At 40.4% G+C, this 17,935-nt stretch overlaps 1 pseudogene; it reads left to right on the top strand.

Annotated features, from left to right (window-relative positions):
- The first annotated feature begins 5,297 nt into the window (after positions 1–5,297).
- Positions 5,298–7,568, top strand: LOC133724320 (cysteine-rich receptor-like protein kinase 10; annotated as a pseudogene).
- Positions 7,569–17,935: the final 10,367 nt, after the last annotated feature.

Below are 17,935 nucleotides of genomic sequence, written 5' to 3'. Positions count from 1 at the left end.
ATGAGAGTGAACTAGCTGACCCCACTGATGACACTCAACTATTGGAAGTTCCTCCTATTGTTGACTTGGATGAACCCCTGATTAGACTACAAGTCATGGGTGATAACCACTCCAAAGCCGCCACTATGCAGGTTAAAGGCCGATTTAATGGGAGAACAGTTCATGTTCTGATTGATTCTAGGGCAACTCATAATTTTATCCATCCACACTTGCTTCGGGGCACTAAAGTGCATGTTCATCACTTACCTCCACTGAATGTTATCTTGGCTAGTGGGGCTAAAATGAAAACAAAAGGTGAAGCTACCATTGATCTTCAGTTGCAGCAGTTTCTATTTACTGATGAGTTTTACATACTACCTGTAACTGGTTGTGAAATAGTATTGGGAGCAGGATGGCTCAGATCATTGGGGGATATCTTATGGAACTTTGATACTATGAGGATGAGGTTCACTGTTAATGGCTCTGAGTTTCAGTTACAGGGTGAGACCACTACTGAAGCCACTGTAATAAATTGCAAGGCTATGACAAGGCTGCTCAGGAAGGAAAAAGAAGCTATGCTAGTTCAGGTTCAGCCCACCTTACAGAGTCAAGTGGTTTCGATACAGGACCCACAAATCCAAGCTTTGATTAACAAATATGATGAGCTGTTTACTACACCATCTACTCTTCCACCAACAAGGACTCAAGATCACAGGATTGAATTACTACCAAATACTTCTCCTGTGAGTGTCAGACCCTATAGATACCCTCATTTTCAGAAAACAGAAATCGACAAAATTGTGCAAGAACTGTTGGAAAATGGTGTGATCAAACCAAGTGTCAGCCCTTTCTCTTCTCCTGTGTTACTTGTTAAAAAGAAAGATGGCACTTGGCGGATATGTGTTGATTACAGATCACTTAATGCTGTGACTGTTAAGGGTAAGTACCCTATCCCTGTAGTAGATGAGCTATTGGATGAAGTTCAAGGATCATGTATTTTCACTAAGCTGGATTTGCGGTCAGGATACCACCAAATCAGAATGAATCCAGCTGATGTGCACAAGACTGTTTTAGGACTCATAATGGCCATTATGAATTTTTGGTGATGCCATTTGGGCTTACCAATGCCCCTTCCACTTTTCAGTCTGTGATGAATGATGTACTCCGGGAATATTTACGAAAATTTGCCTTGGTGTTTTTTGATGATATTTTGGTCTACAGCCCCTCCATGGAGACACACTTAGATCACTGGGAAAGGGTGTTTCAAAAGCTACAACAGCATTCCTTAAAGGTTAAACACAGCAAATGTAGTTTTGGAGTTTCTCAAGTGGAGTATCTAGGCCATGTGATTAGTAGAGAAGGAGTAGCTGTTGATCCTGTCAAAATTGAATGTATCAAAAACTGGGAGAAGCCTAAGACTATCAAAGGCTTGAGAGGGTTCCTAGGGTTGGCAGGCTATTACAGAAAGTATGTTCGAAATTTTGGCATCATTGCCAAGCCATTAACTGACATGCTCAAGGTGGGGGGCTTTCAATGGAGTTCATCTTCTGAAGCTGCATTTGAAGAATTAAAGCAAGCCTTGATGAGTACACCAGTCCTGGCATTACCTGATTTCACCAAGGAATTTGTGGTTGAATGTGATGCATCTGGCATTGGCATCGGGGCCATTCTATCACAAGAAGGTCACCCCATTGCTTACTTAAGCAAAGCTCTTGCTCCTAGACATGTGGCACTGCCAGTTTATGACAAAGAAATGCTAGCTGTTGTCTTTGTCTTGCAGCATTGGAGGCCCTATTTGCTAGGCAATCACTTCAAGATCTTTACTGACCACAGAACCATCCAATATTTTCTTAATCAAAAGATTTCTACACCAAGTCAACAAAGGTGGCTACTAAAGTTGGTTGGGTATGATTACTCAATACACTACAAGACAGGTAAGACTAATGTAGCACCAGATGCCTTGTCTAGAAAAGATGAGCTACATGGAGCTCCCTCTGACGTCATTTCTAAGTATGGCAACTTGTCTGCTACCACGGGTATCTCTTCTCCAGTTCATAGCTACATTAATGAAATCCACGCTACTTGTTTGAAGGATTTGGAGGTAGGTGAAATTATACGGCAGTTGGAACAGGACCCCACCTCTCAACCTCAATACTCACTAGTTAACTCTCAATTGTTATACAAGGGCATGATTTTTGTACCAAAGTCTGATAATTGGAGGACCAAGATTATTAACGAATTCCACAATGGGTACTGTGGAGGACATGCAAGTGTACATCGAACTCAAAAGAGAGTTGCTAGATCTTTTTCCTGGCCCGGCATGCACAAGGATATTAAGGCATATGTTGCAGCTTGCCACACTTGTCAACAAAATCATTATGAAACCATCAACCCACCTGGCTGGCTTCAACCAAATGTGATACCAGATAAGGCCTGGACCAACATTTCTATGGATTTCATTGAAGGATTACCTGCTTCTGCTGGGAAAACAGTGATAATGGTTGTGGTGGATAGGTTCACCAAATATGGTCACTTTTTGGCTCTGTCACATCCTTATACAGCTGCCGTAATTGTTCAGCATTTTGTTAATGGCATTTTTAAATTACATGGAATGCCTGAGTCTATAATTTCTTACAGAGATCCTGTGTTCCTCAGCAATTTTTGGGAGGCTTTATTCAAAGCTCAAGGCACTGTTCTCAGCAAAAGTTCAGCTTACCACCCCCAAACTGATGGTCAAACTGAAAATCTTAACCGAACTCTGGAGCAGTACTTAAGATGTGTGGCTGGGGAGAAACCACACACTTGGACTAATGCCTTACCTTGGGCTGAATGGTGGTATAACACTTCCTATCATTCTGCAATTGGCATGACACCCTTTCAGGCTTTGTATGGCTATGAACCACCTACTATCTCCCTTTATTCTCCAGGGTCCACAGCAGTTGAAGCAGTGGATAGCCAACTCAGGCAAAGAGATGAGTTGCTAGCCATTATCAAACGCAATTTGCAGACTGCACAGGCCCGAATGAAGCTCTTTTATGATCGAAAACACACGGAGATATCCTTTTCAAAAGGGGAGTGGGTGTATCTGAAGCTACAGCCATACAGGCAACAAACTGTGGAAAAAAGACTTATTCACAAGTTAGCTCCAAGGTACTATGGTCCCTACCAAATTGAGAAGAAAATTGGTCCTGTTGCTTACAAGCTTAAACTGCCAAGCTCTGATCGAATGCATCCTGTATTCCATGTATCACTCTTGAAGAAAAAGGTGGGGAACGCTATAGTAACCTCTGCTCATTTACCACCTACTGTTGATCCACATAATCCAAGATGGTATCCAGCTCAAATTTTGGACAGAAGGATGTTCAAAAAAGGGAATGCACCAGTAACAAAGTGGCTGATCCAGTGGCTAGGAACATCTGAAGAAGAAGCTACATGGGAAGAAGTGGAGGAGATCATGCAATGCTTTCCTGATTTTCAAGCTTGAGGTCAAGCTTATCTTATGGAGGCTGGATTGTTACGAAAATAGCTTAGAAATGGTATCCTAATTAACTGGGAGAAGTCAGTCTCGTGCATGTGTTTGGCACGTGGTTAATTAGTTCATTTTGTTAATTAGTTGTTAGTCTAATTAAGCATGTTAAGAGTTCAATTAAGTCTCTGCTCACTCCATGTGCGACACGTGTCCACATGATAAGGGCTATATATGCCTCAATCTGGAGCTGAAAATCCTATCGTTGAATATCAGTTAATTATCTTCTTCTTTTCCTTTACGTTTTCTTTGCATTTGCTCTCCAGTTAGGGCCTTTACCCTAACAGCTTCGAGCGGAGCTGACAGGGACGGACCCAATCTTCTTCTTCTCCCTTCTTCCACGGTTGCATACCGGCTTCTTCACTGTTGCAGACCAGAACCTAACTTCTTCGTCGTCGTAAAATTAAACCCATTCAACAAAACCTTCAAATCACAGTGGCAACTCCAATCAAATACTGAACCCATTCAATGAGTTATTGGACAGATCGGTGAAGTCAACATACTCGAGCACATCGCTGGAGCAATTTACCGGAGCTGCTTTATCTCGAGGCGCCGCTTGTTCAGATCGAAGTGACCCAACGCTTACTGCAACATCGAATCGAGCGAGGAGAAGCCTTCGTCGGCAGCGACAGCGGAATCGAGCGAAGAAGAGGAATCGAAGAGAAGCCTCCGATGACCGCGGCGACGCGTTTGTCTTCGAAGCGGAAACTGGACAAGTATGCCGAGGAGTCCAGATATGGCTTCGTTCAGGTTTGAGACCCGAGTCTGAGAAGAAGGCAGCTCGATCTCGGAAACTGCAGTCCATAAACGTCGCAGGAGCTAACAGGGACGGCGAGAGAGAGAGAGAGAAGAAGAGGTCGTGATTCTGCAGAGGGAGAGAGAGAGAGAGAGAGAGAGAGAGAGAGAGAGAGAGAGAGAGAGAGAGAGAGAGAGAGAGAGAGAGAGAGAGAGAGAGAGATGTTGAGTGGCATGATAGTAGTTGTTTAATAAGGTTAAGGGCAGAATAGTCATTTTAGTTTAAATTGGGTTAGTGGGAACAAAAATCTGTTGCTGGGGTAAGTGGGATCATTTTGGATCATTTTTGTGCTTTGGGTCAAGAACCCTTTTTTTTATTCTTTTGTTTTTTATTTTGCAATTTACCATATTATCATTATTGATTAATTATATTTCATAGTTTTTTAATATATAAAGGTTAAATCGGTAAAAAATTTCAATTTTGGAGAGCAAGCTCTCTTCTCTTAATAATAGTCTAGATATAGACGCGCGTCTTTATACAAACTAGCAATGTGCCCACGTTTCTCGCGGGTGATATAATGGAAAATAGATCGACTAAAAAGAATAGTGATTATTTATTTTTTGGACATAAAAAAGTGGCGGTTTGGCTATTTTTTCAATTCACACTTTTATCTATTTATATTTTATTAACTTAATTTGATAATTATGTTATTGAAGGGTATTATATGCATTTCAAAATTTGGTGAAGCCCTTTGACACCAAAAGAGGGCCTCCATTTATAGTAGTAGAGATAGAACTGTAGTCTATGTTTTGTACGTATGAAATGAAGGGTATTCTGTGATGCTATTTGTTACTAAGCTGCAAGATGTTATAGTACCATGGGCTCGGCCAAGCTTATTGCCACTAGTACCATGATGATAGTTGAAGATACCTCTTCAATAATTGGAAATATATTATTTATGTGGACTTCTTTCTTTGTTTTAAATTAAATATTTTCATATATTATATAAATATGTAATGTATTATTATAATATTTACGGGAAAGGTGATGCCTTGAGGCACTCGCCTCACAAGGCACTCACAAGACGACTTCGCCTTTGCTTTCGCCTTTGAAAACATTGATAACAAGTAACAAGTCATTATTTAATTTGATAGTCATGGTAATCTATATAGCTATCTGTGTATATAACCGGCAGGATGCTTAATTACAAAAGAATAAGAATTCTAATTTTGCAGAACGGAAGAAGAGTAATAATTTGCGGACTGTAATCCTTGTGGTTGTGCCAATCACTGTGTCTCTGGTACTAACTGTATGCATCTGCATTTATTTAAGAGCGAGGAAGACAGAGAAAAAACTTGATCAAAGCAAGCTTCCAGGTACTGGTCAAACAAAATGAACTCCTCTGACATTTTTATTCTAGCTACTTGATTTGGGGAGGCCTATTACTGCATGTACTAAGCACTTGGATTTAATTATGTTACAACTCCTTAATTTTGGAAACTGATCAAACTTGTTGTATTGCTCCTTAGGCGCCGAAGATGCAGATGAAAGTAGAAGTGCAGAATCCTTGCAATTTGACTTTGGCACCATCAGAGTTGTTACAGATGATTTTTCTGAAGCATATAAACTCGGACAGGGCGGTTTTGGTTCTGTATACAGGGTAAGGATACATCATCATATTTAAATGATCATTCATATCAATTATGTGCCAACTTAACTATAAATTAACTATCCTATGTTTTCCTTGAATGTAAATCCGATCCTATTTTGTATAAAAACTTTCTCAGGGTAAGCTTCCCAATGGAGAAGAGATAGCAGTGAAAAGGCTCTCTATGGAATCTGGACAAGGAGAATTAGAATTCAAAAATGAGGCCTTACTACTGGCTAGGCTTCAACACAGAAATTTAGTTAGACTTCACGGTTTCTGCTTGGAAGGAAATGAAAGGCTTCTTGTCTATGAGTATCTCCCCAACGCAAGTCTTGATAACATCATTTTTGGTATGACCGACTTCTGTATTTTCTTCAACTTCAAAAATCTACTATAGAATTTTCATTTGTGTGACACATGCAACAAACACTATAACAGATCAAATCGTTTTTCTTGTCTGATATACATGTAGATCCAATCAAGCGCGAACAACTGGATTGGGATAAACGTTATAAAATCATAGAAGGCATTGCTCGAGGGCTACTTTACCTTCATGTTGATTCTCACCTGAGGATTATTCATCGTGATCACAAAGCTAGTAACATCTTAATAGATGCAGAAATGAACCCCAAAATTTCAGATTTTGGCATGGCAAGGTTGTTTGTGCATGATGAAACACAAGGCAATACTAATCGTATTGTGGGAACCTAGTAAGTACTTGACAATGCTACAGAGCTTATAATATCAATAATTTTGTTCATTTTGATCCATTTTAGTGCAGAGCTAATTACCTAGCTTCTTCTTGTTCAAATGCAGCGGATATAAGCCTCCCGAATATGTGAAGCATGGACATTTTTCTGTTAAGTCTGATGTCTATAGTTTTGGCGTGTTGATTTTGGAGATAATAAGTGGACAGAAAAATAGTTGCTTCGATCATGGAGAGAATATGGACTCTTCCAAGCTATGTAAGTAAAAGGAAACATGTATAGTTTTGGTGATGAAAAAGAAAATTCAGTCTCTGACTTTATATATAATGCACAAATCAATGCAGGCATGGAAAAGCTGGAGGGAAGGGAAACCTTCAAATGTGATAGATCCCAGATTGAAGAAAGGTTCAAGGGCTGAAATAATGAGATGCATACACATTGGACTGTTATGTGTGCAAGAAAGTCTAGCTGATAGACCAACCATGGCTTTAGTTATCCTCATGTTCAATAGCTACTCTCTCAGTCTCCCAGTACCCTCAAAACCAGCATTTTTAATGTATAGTAGCGTCAGATCCAGGAGAAACTTTGTCTCTGTCAAAGTAACCGAAAATGATGATGCTTCATTAATCACTGAAGTAAATCCTCGCTAGAGCTTGAAGATTGATCGATATAACAGCACTTTTTCGATCATATTGTAATTTAATTAGCATCCATCCGTTTGATTCACTTTGGTACTAAACAGTGCGATTCATTCATTTATTGTCTAGATACGTGCTAAATAGGCCTTTGGTATAGACATTAATCAAAGAAGAGTACGTGCAAAGTCGGCTGCTATTCTGTTGCTTCAAATTGGTTTTGCAGTGGCTCTCATTTGTTTATTAACTTCTCTGGTACCATTTTAACTAATTCAGTTTGATGGGGATTTGCCTCCTCCTTTGTTATTTCGAAGTGTACGTAATAGTGACGGTTTAGTTTTTCCTCAATTTTCATCGCCAAAAAAAAAAAAAACGTTTTTCCTCAATTTCATTTTCTTTAGCTAGTTGTATGTTGTGTTTTTATTATGAAGGTTTTGGCTTCATCTCCCTCTTTTTTGGTACCACTTTAACTAGTTCAGTTTGATGGGATTTTTTTTGACTTTGTCAAGGGGAACCCAAAAGCTTCCTAGGCCCAAGATAAACTCCTTCGGCGCATGTGAAATGCTCCAACTGTGCATTGCAGCACAGTGCCTCGCCACTTTGACAGCTTCGGGGTTCGAACCTAGGTTGGGGAGCACACCCAACTAGGCAAGAACCACTAGGCCACTTGCAGTGGTTAGTTTGATGGGATTTGGCTCCTCCTTTTGTTATTTTGAATTATAATAGTGACGGTTTAGTTCTTCCTCAATTTCATTTTCTTTAGCTAGTTGTATGTTGTGTATCTATTATGAAGGTTTTGGCTTCGTCTCCCCCTTTCGGTTTCAAAAGTAGCTCTTATAAACAGCACAGTATGTGTTCATGTGTATATTTTACAATTCGATTTAATTACAAATCAAAATTTGAAGAAGCTTCGTTTCCTTAGTTTTTTTTTTTTGACAAGCCTTAGCTTTTTCTTTTAGAAGTTTCCTACTTTCCTTTATTTACAGAGTTATGGACCAAGATTATGCATTAGCGCAAAAACCACGAACTTATGGCAAAGAAAAGGAAGAACGTAGTCATCGTTCCACAAAAACACTACAACTTCAATCCATGGATTATTCTTCGTTTTCTTTTCTTCCCAAAGATTAAGTCTTGAAAAAGACCTCACTATTCGTCTGTTCGTAGTCCCGTGACTCCCGTCTCCATCAACACTTCGGAACAAAGTTTACTTGTTCTATGAGGTTAATCTTGATCGATTTGGCTAGCTGGACAGACCGAGTAACATGTTCGGTACTTGACAGTTGCTCGCCTATTTTTATGTCCAATACTCCAATAATGTCATCTTACCCATCCATTTCTTGCACTTATATACGCAGAAAAAATCCAGAAAAGGTATGGTATTGTTTCATCTCTAAACAGTACATACACATATAATGTTTATGCGAATTACTTTTCATATATATATATATATGAGGGTAGGTAACAATATAACGTAAATAATGTGGTAGAAGAACAGAATAATGTAACCTTCTTTTTTTTTTTGGTATATGGAATAATGTAACAGTACTTACTGAATGTATGATTTTCGGTTGAGTTTTTCTATTGGAACCTCCAAATTTACTCACTTGACCTCACTCTATTTTGAATTATTAAATGACATATATAACCTACTATAAAATGACTACTAAGGACAATAATTATACCAAAGAAATATTATATTAATTATGTCAAGTGAGCAAATTTGGAGGTCCCAATAGAAACACTCTGAAACACTCTTTTCGGTTTCCCTTAAATCAAATCATGGGTTCGAGCACCCACTACCTAATGACGAAGTCATGGGTTCGAGTCACCATGGGGGTAGGAGTGAAATCCTTTGATCCTCTTTTTAAATAAGAAAAAAAAAAATCAAGGAAAAAAAGGTAACATGTTCACACAAGATATTGACCACCCACCAATGTCGTGTAGGTTGGGCACCGACTAGTTACTGTCACTTGCATGAATTAATGCATAAAATGTGAGAGAGAGAGAGAGAGAGAGTGTCAGGACCCACCCCGAGATCTCACCCTAGAAACAGAGGTGGCCCTGCGGGGCCTACTCATGGAGAAAATCCTACCGAAAATTCAGCAAAACCTCCCCTAAAAGTGGACAACCCAAAAAAAAACCTGTTAACCATAAAATAACACTTCTAACAATCACTCTCAAAACCCCTGGAGACACCCTGCTCCCAAAACTGAACAACGCCATAATTTAGAGTGATAAAATTATCCGAGTAACTCAAATTTACAACCAAGTTATAGGTTACAATATTAATACAACAATTTAATGGTTATCAGAGCAGTCTAGAACCAAAAGAACAACGATAAACAAAGTAAGTTAGCAAGTAACCTACGAAGGATAGATGGCAGCGGTGGTGCTAAGCCTCAACTCCTAAAGCCGAACAGCTACACTGTAGACTGGGCATTAGAAACCGAAGGGCCCAGGGGAAAGTTGATTTGAGCGTTTTTCTTTCGCCTATCGCGTAACAATCAACACGGTTATCAAAGATGGGAAGTATTTACGTCCCGGTTTATCGTACCTCGGGGATTACGAGCTAGATAAGAATCCTATGGTTCTAGGTCACCGAAAATCACTTGCACAAACAAATAAAACTAGAAAAAATGCTAAACAAGGCACCGAGCCTCATTCAAGCATGACTTTGCATCACACAAAGTCACATAGACGGCCTTGCACCAAGCAAGGCCTAGATAGGGCCGTGAAACACACAAAAGTGCTTGTAATGCTCACGCCCACATGGATTTACAAATGAATGGTAGTGGGAAAGTCACAATGTTTTTGGATTTTCATAAATGATAAATAAACTAACTAACTACGGCATAAAAATAAGATAGATAGAAGGATGGGATGCATCGCATCAAGGGTCACCATGGAATTCAAGGTTCTCCACACAAATCTAAAATCATATGGAATGATGATGATTAATTCAAATGATGCTTCAAATGTTTTGTCGGATTTCCATTTAGCATTAAGAGGTCGAAAAGAAAGCTAAATTGATTGTCATAAAATAGTAGTCAAACCCTAAGCAAAAACAAGAAGAAGAAAGAATACTTAGTTTTTGGCTACCCTATACTAGTCTCAAACCTTATGCCTTGTTAGGGCCATAAGTGCTCAAAACTAAATGCTTTAGGTTTCGACAATCGATTGTAACACACTAGCAACCATCACCACAAATAATAAGGTCGAAAAGAGTACTTGTGATAACAATTACCCTACCCAACAATTCCGAATACTATTCCGACAATCAAGGGTAATAATACTCAAAATTGGGTGACTTGAGAACCACAACCACAATCTAAGAAATCCAAATGGAAATAGAGATATGCAATGGGCAAATTAATTCCACCATACTCATGCCATAATCTAAATTGAAATATAAATTCCCCAATTTAATATTCCAATTCCAACACACCAAACATAGATTAAGGAGGGGAAAACCTAAACCATACATCTAGAGTGAAGAAATTAAAGCAAGAGTACACAAATCATATGAATAAACATCAATTTTATTAATTCCTCAACAAAACCATATAAAACTAAACTTGGGTTTCAAAACCCTAAAATCATGAGAGGTCACACACAAGTATATATCAATACACATCAAACAACACCATAAGCAAGAAATAAGAGAGAGAAAGAAGAGGGAAAGAGAGGAGAAATCCATGAAATTTAAGGCAAAGCTTGTCACTAGCTATTGCCATAACTTCATGGCTTCTATTGCTACCCTTATGAAGCCATGGTGTAGAGATGGTGGTCTAGATACCGGAGATGTGTGTGCCTCCTCCTTGTGCAAGCCTACATGTGAAGAATGGGGGATGAAGAAGAGAAGAGGAGATGAGAAGGGAGAGAAGTCCCAAATTCGGCCAAAAGGCCTAGGGTGGAGAAAAATGGGTCTTAAGCTTTTGAAATGTGTGTGCAAAGGTGCTTAAATACCTCCTTGGGTTCAAGGGTCAAGATTAGACTTGTACCCTAGATCCAAGGGCTCAAAAACAAGTAGAAAAATGGTAAAATGAAAAGACTAAAACAACCTAATAAAAAAGTAGAGAATTAGAAGTTTAGAAAATATTTTGGAAAATATAAACAAAATAGGAGGGCAAAAGTGTAAGTGAGTGTGTGCCTAGTGTGAACACAAATAAATATCTCCATCCATATGTGTGATGTGTGTGAAGTGTGTGGTCCACTAATTATTATTGTCATTATATCAATTTTGAATTTGAAATTTAAATACAAAGATGTAATACAAATAGGCTTGGGTCTTCACTTGTGTGCTTCTTTGGTCTTGGGCCTTGAACTTCTTGCTATTGGGCCAAGTTGTTGGTTGACCCGATGGTCAACCAGTTGACTTTTCATCCTTTAGTCGGAGTTGACTTTTTGCTCAAATTCGCTCTTTGTTTCATCTTTTCCCTCTCTTGACCATAATTTCCTACAAATGAAGAAAACAAAGTAATACTACAAAATAATGCTCGAGTATTCGCTAATTTCAAGGTAATTAAAGTTAGAAACACACGTAAATTACGTGTGAATCAAAAGTACATAAAAACGTTGGCGTGAGTGGACAAAATAAATAATTGTAAAGAAAAGGGACTTTATACTTTCCCACATTTATTCCTTTAAAAAAAACTCGATGCATTCAACAATGATAAAACATTTATCTTTAAAATCGAGAATCTCGTAAAGACAAGCCAGCCCCGCTGGTTAAGGGAAATCAGACTAGCCCCGCTAATCAAAAATAATATAATAAGTAGGGGAAGATGATAGCCATACGAGTGAGCCTCCCAGGCTTGGGTGATAGCCTCCCAGGCTAAAGTACTCCCATATATACCCTTACGCCACTAAGTGTAGCGATTAGGATACTGGGTTTCAGCATTACTGTCACAAAGACAGTAACCAACGCCACAAAGGCGGACTCAATGCTAGCATGATAAATAATCACCCTAGGTACGGCATAGGAAAACATGAGAAAACCAAAATCAGTAAAGCTTCCCCGACTCTCAAAAAAAATGCGTGCACGAGTACGGTTCCCAACCGTGTTTGGCTCCAATTTTGCTGCAGTTGGTCAACAGTCTCTTTTCTTGCGCGGGCGTGCCAGCACCGTCGGGTGCGGTCGTCGGGGGTGTCCCTTGACCTGACTTCTTTTCAAGCGATTGTGGACGAGGAGAGCACCAACCTCGTCGTGGGATTCTTTGTGCCTCGTGGTGAGGACTTTGCTGAAATTTCTTCTTGTTAACACAATCGATACTCAATATTGTAGATCGAGCAGAGCGACATCACCGGGAACTGTTGAGATCTTGCTAAAGCGTGACTTTAGCTTGGCTGGGTTGCTAGGGCGTTACCCTTGCTTGGCTGGTTCTGTAACCGTTGTGGTCGCGGCACTACCGTCGGCTCCCGAGGAGACTAGGACCGAAGCACGTTGACAGAGGGTTTGGTGGCACTGAAAGTCGGCTTCTGAGAAGACTAGGACTAGGAGTGTGATCACCGGTAAGAGAAAGAGAAGGAGAGGAGTTGCTCTTAGAGAGGTTTGCTCTAGAGAGAACTTAGATCATGTTAGAGATGTTGTTGTTGAATGTGAATGGGTGAATTGTGTTTCAATGTAACCTCTATTTATAGGCTACCATGCCAACTACTTTGGCATTAAACAAATGAAAGTGGAGCACTAATTGGAGATAAGGGAGGTGGAGGTGTAGGTGGAGCACTAATAGGAATGATGAATTTGGGAGATAAGGGAGGTGGAGATGGAGGTGGAGCACTAATAGGAATGATGAATTTGGGAGATAAGGAAGCACTTTCGGCTCCTTTATTCCTTCATGTATATCTCCATCAGAAATTCAGATTCTGGCCATGATGTCTGCATAAAAAATGTTCCACTATGAATCTAGATCATGCTGACCAAATTTCAGAGCTTTCTTCCATGTGGTTGGGCCGGAAATGCTGCTGGACCTCTTACAGGTCCAGTTTTCCAGTTTTGCTTCTGCAGAGAATTGGACGGATTGTTTGAAGGCCTTCAACTCAAAACTAGCTCTGGGACTCTTCATAAGAAATGATCCTTGGGCTGTCTAGAATGGATCTGCAGAGTTTCAGCTCATTTAGAGTTTATTTGGTCAGGCGGCCGCTCCTTCTGTTTAGCTCGGTTTCTCCTAGCCGAAGTAGGAAAATGTGCTAAAGTTACCTTTTCATGCTTCCATGCTTCCATAGTAGGCTTTATTTAGCCTCTAAATATATATTTCGAGCTTGTCGACAAAATATAGCTTGAGCCACTGACATTGGCTCAATTTCTCCAACACATGCCTTGTCAGGCCAAAATGTTCATTTTGGGTCCAAACATTGCCCCCCAGACCTCGAAGTCAAAGGTCCTCGTCTTGACTAAAGAGGTCTTGAATCAACACTACTCCTATAATGTTGTTGCTCCAAAGCCACTTGTATTGGCTTGACTGTTTCCATATAGGCCTCTAAATAGGCCATAAAGCTTGAATGCCACAATCTGGATTGCCTTTGTTATGAACTGATGCTTCCTTTGCCAACTTTATTGCCCCCCATGGATCTGGCGAAACTTGGGCAGGTTGTAGGAGATCAGAACTTTAGCGTGCCCCCCATGCGAAGGAGACTACTTTTGATCGCGAATGAGGATCCTTCTCTTCCTTGGTGGTAGCTTCGCCATGTGTATAGCAGCAAGTATCTGCCTTGTTTGCTAGCTCTCTGTTGAGAATGCAACTGCTGCAAAAGAAGCCCAACTCGATGAACCTTTGGCTGCTTCTGAAGAAATGGGCCGCAACCTGGCCCATCTCAGAGAACGGGCCACTCAGGCCGAAGCTGGTGCCATTGTGGCGGAACTCCGCGTGGAGGAACTTTGCTTGAGATTGAGATTCGAGGGCCAATCACTGTAGGCCCCCTCGAAAACCGTTCGGTCTCCTCACATGCTGTTAATCCCTTCTTTTCCGAGATTTAAGGCATTAATCACTCGTTGAAAAACAACGGTCGTGAAAAAATAATCTCGTGAAAAGAACAGTTACTTCCTCGAAAACCGTTCGGTTTCCCCACATGCTATTATTCCTCTAATAATAGCTAACTCCTCAAAAACCGCTCCTCACATGCTGCTAGTCCCTTTTTTCCCGAGATTTGGAATCACTAATCTCGATTTACTGACATCGGTTTTGAAATTGAGCTTCATCCAAGGGTGGGGATTTGCCTGAAGTCCCTATAAATAGTTGTATTTCAGGAAGGGAATACTCACAACAACTTTTCTGAAATATTCGAGAAATGGCCTTTCAATCCTTGCTTCTTTTTCTCCTTCTTCACAAATCTTCCCCTCATGAAATGACCTTTAGCCTCTAAATTTTAGGCTTTATGGCGTAATCTTAAGCCTGGGTTAGGCCTCATGGCGTAATCATAGGCAACCCCTTGTTTCGTCCTTCTGGAGTTCTGCAACAAAAATGCCAGGCTTCAGATTGGTTTAGAAACACGAGGGGGCTCCAAGTGTGGGATCTCCGGTCATGTAAGATCATTTTTTGAGAAAATCCCATACGCGGAGCGAAACGGGGAGAGGGAGGACGGCCACTCTGAGGTTCATCTTTCCTCCTCTGTTTCCTTCCTTCTGGACCTGGCCCGTGTTGTGCCCTCCAGATGGAAGGGGCTTTGGTTCTCACCTCCTTCTCCCCCTTTCTCTTCTTGATAGAATCTTGGAGGGATGAGAAGGGATGGACTCTTTGAAGGAATGGGTTCAAGCTACAGAATGGTTGTTCCTGTACTTCACGTCCAGCTAATGGTGGTTACCAAGGCTAGAGGGGGTGCAGAGACTCAAGCTGATATTTGGTTCCTTCACTCTCTGCCCCTCCAGGAGATAATGGCGCGGCTCAACCCGGCGTTGGATTCCATAGCTGCTTCCAATTGAGGGGGCTTGGAGGCTCCATTTTCTTTCACTGGAGTCTCCCATGCTCATGAATAATGGTGTTGGCCAAGCTTATGTTGTATTCCTCTGCCGCTTCCATGTAAAGGGGGCGCGGGGGCTCCGTTACTCCTCTTTTTCCTTCCCTGAAGTCTGCCCCTCCTTGAGATAATGGCACGGCTCAACCCGACGTTGGATTCCATAGCTGTTTCCACTTGAGAAAAGATTCAGAAGATATCCGAAGATTCATGTTTTGTATTCTAGCCACTTTTGGCTTTGTAATGAATGTACTGCTTTTGGCCGCAAAGCCACTTTATGAATATAATAATATTTTCTTATCCTGATATCCAAATATCCGTGAGAAGTCAATAATTGTGTCTCACAAAGCCCCAAATATAGGCCCCTATAGTTGTATATTGAAAATAATATGAACTTTTAAAATATGCTCCGCGTCAAAAAGAGACTCGCGGCGAGGGTTTTGAGAAAATATGTATCTTTTGGATCCACTTGCTGGCTCCCAACTCAAAACTCTTAGCGCCAATAACTCCTTCTTTTCCGAATTTAAGGCATTAATCACTCGTTGAAAAACAACAGTCGTGAAAAATAATCTCGTGAAAAGAACAGTTACCTCCTCGAAAACCGTTCCGTTTCCCCACATGCTATTAATCCTTTAATAATAGCTAACTCCTCAAAAACCGCTCCTCACATGCTGCTAGTCCCTTTTTTCCCGTGATTTGGAATCACTAATCTCGATTTACTGACATCGATTTGACTCCTCTTTGACTGTCCAGCAGGTGGAAATGCTTTTCCGAGACTGTCCGTCCAAGGGTGGAGATTTGCATGCCCTGTTCCTATAAATAGGTGCATTATGGGGATGGGAACGTTCACGCCAAAAAAAAAAACCTTCCTCTGAGTTTCAGATCCTCAACAATACCCTTCCTTTTTTACGAACATCTCTCTGTCAATTTCAGTCCTTCTCTCACAGATCTTCAGTCCTTCCCAATAATTCTAACAGCAATCTTTCTTAATTACTTGTCATCACCATTCTTCAATTCTCGCATTCTCTCAACCCTTCACCAATGGAACCACAAACCCAGCAACCAACCGAGGATGGAGGAAGCAACAAAGCAGCCGGGAGTAGTGCTAACATGCTGCGGGGGCGGAACAGGTGGAATCCCACTACTGATCAGATAAGAATCCTCAAGGAGCTTTTCTACAATAAGGGAGTTAGGTCCCCAACTATAGAGCAGATTCAGAGGATCTGTCTCCAGCTGAAATGGTACGGCAAGATCGAGTTCAAGAACGTCTATTTTTGGTTCGTGAACCAAAGGGCTCGGGAGAAGCGGAAGAAGAGATCCACTTCGGATGTTCATGTGCCCATGCAAAGATCAGGGCTTGTTGGTGATGGCAATGGTACCAATTGGAAACCTGAGGATCAGTATATTAACTTCGAATCTTCAGCATCTGCTTCTGCTTCTTCAGCTGGTGTGATTGCTTTTAACGGGCAGATGGGGAACTATGGTGGTTATGGATCTATGAACATGGAGATTGAAACCCTTCCTCTGTTCCCCATGCATGGTGAGGACATCTTTGGCAACATGAAGACTACTTCCGATGGAGGTGGCGGTCACGGTGGTGGCTCTCACATTTCCCTTGAGCTCAGCCTTTCCTGCGAGGGCAAAGCTGGAAAAAGTTTCTGGAGCCGCTGACTCGGCTTAGTAGCTTTGCGAGTGTAGGAACACTTAGAATTTGCCCCCTAAGAGTTGTATTTATGACTTTTTTATGTTTATTTATTTATTTATTTATTTATTATTATTTTTTTTTTTATATTTTAGCCATAATTCTGGAGATTATAAACTCATCATAGACAGTTGAAATGGCATCCTAAGACTCAAAATAAAAACAAGAACAACACGCAACATACAAGAAAAAACGTTTTGGACTTAGGGATATTTCTCTTCTCCTTTCGGTAACTCCTTTGGAACATGACCAGGTGAAGAGAGGAACGATTGATTGACAGGGGACGAGACCCTTTGTCAGCACTTCTCGTATCCAAACTAGACCTCACATCCCATTGGATGCGCCCTATGATGAAGAAGATATTTACCCAAAATTCATTTTGACTCTAATAATAAACAAACAACCAACGAAATAAAGAAAAAAGATAAACAAAAACTGAAATATGAATATAAAACCTAAAACAAAGTTAACGAAATTTGCCTATTTTTATTTTTTATTTTATATATATATATATTTTTTTTTTTTTAATAAGTAGCTGAATTTAATAAGACAATGTGAATCAAGGTTTAGACATGCGGCCCAAGTATAGTCGCCTAGACACAAATTTTCTGTCAAATCCTTTGGGCAACCTTACTGAAATGGCCAGGTGGGGGAGGGCGAACAAGAGAGGCAGAATCCATTTTGGCATGAGCTACTCCCACATAGTGGTTTAGGCCCATTTGCACGCACTTCTGGATTCAAGAACCTGTCATGAACGTTGTCCCCTTTCTAGACACCATTTCACATAGGCTATACTTACTAAGATGTGAAAGGTCATAAGTGTGAAGACAGTTCAACAAGTGTTAATAAAAGCCGCCCTTAACCTTAAGGGACCTGAACTAGGCACCAATAAGGAGTTTAGGCCAATATTAACAAAAGAGACTTCACCTATTCCGTTATGATTCACAACCTCTTACCAAATTCAACGTTTTTTTTTTTTATATATATTTTTTTTTATTTTTTATATATATATTTTTTTTTTTACGAAAAGAAAACTAGAAACGAAAAAATTA

This window comes from Rosa rugosa, chromosome 1 (genome assembly GCF_958449725.1).
Source record: "Rosa rugosa chromosome 1, drRosRugo1.1, whole genome shotgun sequence".
Taxonomy (NCBI): domain Eukaryota; kingdom Viridiplantae; phylum Streptophyta; class Magnoliopsida; order Rosales; family Rosaceae; genus Rosa; species Rosa rugosa.
This window is presented reverse-complemented; position numbering and strand designations above follow the sequence as displayed.